This window comes from Crocuta crocuta, unplaced genomic scaffold, assembly GCF_008692635.1.
Source record: "Crocuta crocuta isolate KB4526 unplaced genomic scaffold, BGI_CrCroc_1.0 scaffold1067, whole genome shotgun sequence".
NCBI lineage: Eukaryota > Metazoa > Chordata > Mammalia > Carnivora > Hyaenidae > Crocuta > Crocuta crocuta.
The window spans coordinates 15,404-17,200 of record NW_027529216.1 but is presented as its reverse complement, the minus strand read 5'-3'; the positions used below and the strand labels follow the sequence as shown (position 1 = coordinate 17,200).

General features: G+C 50.9%; 1 pseudogene; it reads left to right on the top strand.

The window, feature by feature from the left end:
* Positions 1-481, top strand: part of LOC144226854 (constitutive coactivator of PPAR-gamma-like protein 2 pseudogene) — a 626-nt pseudogene extending 145 nt beyond the window's left edge.
* Positions 482-1,797: the final 1,316 nt, after the last annotated feature.

Genomic DNA, 1,797 nt, shown 5'->3' with positions numbered 1-1,797 from the left:
CCCCCCCCGGCCAGGCCCCCCCGGGCCTCCCCCCGCCGCCGCCGCCGCCGCCGCCGCCCCCTCCGCTGCCCGGGGCCCGGGTGCTTGTAGACGCGGGCTCGGCGCTTCCGCGGCTTTATGGTGGCTACCAGACGGATTGGGTGTGTGGTGGCCAATGGAACGCCATGCTGGGCTACTTGTCAGCGCTTTGCCAGGCTTGTGCCTATCCCGGCGGCGACGGCCTGGAGCTGGTGGTCATGTTCCCCGGGGGCCTGGGAAAGGACCGGCTGGCCGAGTGGGGCCGTCGGTGCCAGGCCGAGCGGCAGACAGCGCAACTGATCGTGGGACACGTGGGCAACAAGGGCACCCCTCCTCCACGGGCCTGGTTCCTGCCACCGGCCTGCCTGAGCCACTGCGTGAGGCTAGCACTCATCCGCTTCCGGGTCAAGGTGAGGGAGGGGCCGGATCTTAAATAATATGCCCCACACCTATTCCCTCCCAGCTAAACACCTAACCACCCACTAACCTGCCACCCATCTATCCACTCACCGCCTAATCAGCTAACCCGCGTGCCTAACTATCCTCTGTCATTTTATCCATCCACCCTCCACTTCATACCACCCCCTACCGATTCACTCACTCACCAACAAAACTACGTCTCTACCCATGTCATCCCAATAACTCTCTTTACTTTCACGTATCCAGTGACCTGTCTCTGGGTTTTAGCCGAATTTCTTTGGTTGCCCCATCTTTCTCCTGCTGTCTTCTGCCTCAAGCTGAAAATGCCCTTTTCCAAATTTTTCCAGTTGCCATCTCTTCCGTATGTCTCTTTCCAACCTTGCAGCAAATCAGTTAAACAGATGTTACTTGAATGCCATTCTTCTACAACTTTCTCCCCATTTTGATCCATTGAGAATTTATTTTTTACCCATGTGTCCATTCAGTCTTTTTCATTTGAACATGTTTCTGTCTCCTCCTGCTTTAGCCCAAACAAAATTTTAAAAACACACGGATTCAGTCACTGTTCAACAATTATTAGACCACTGAGAGTAAGGGGTTTAAGGGACATGTGAGACATGGGGTCCTACCTTTGGAAAATCAAATATATAAACATGGAAGATTTGTTTAGTGGTATAAGTGTGTATGCGGTTATGCTTCATGGTACAGATTGTAAGTACAGTATCTGTTTTGTGTGTGTTGGGAGATAACTGGACTAAAATGGTCAGGGGAGGCTTCCTCAAAGAAGTTGAATCCCATCTATTTCTTCAGGGATGGGTTGGATTTGAATGGTTTATGGGTTTGGGAGGAGGCTGCTTTAAGTGAGAGAAAGAATGATCAGAAAGAAGCAAAAAGGAATATCAAGCATTTTAGGCCCCATGGGCAGTTAAGTCCAATTTATGCATGTAGTTGGTCACTGCTTATGGGGCCTGGGGAACAGCTTGGCAGCCTCCCCCCAGTTCTTGGCACCACTCCTGCTGCTCTGTTGCTTTCTCATACTCTTAAGGTTTCGAGCTCTTACGTGTAGGGAATAGCAAGGCTTGAGAAGTAAAGGAGGTGGGCGGGAAGAAGAAAAAGTGCAGGGTTGGGTAGGACAAAATCTCAAACCCAGTTCCCAACCGAGGCTCTTGGGTGTGTGCTCACAGTTAAAAGACAGGACAAGGAATTCTGAGAATCATAAAAAATGGTCCTGGGTGGAGTAATGAGGAGGGAAAAAAAATCTCATCTGAGCAACTGAAAGACCTGCATCAAGAAGCTTGCAGTGATCATAGTTTGTGGCCACAGTCCAGTCATGCTAGAAAGCCTTGTGCACATCATCAC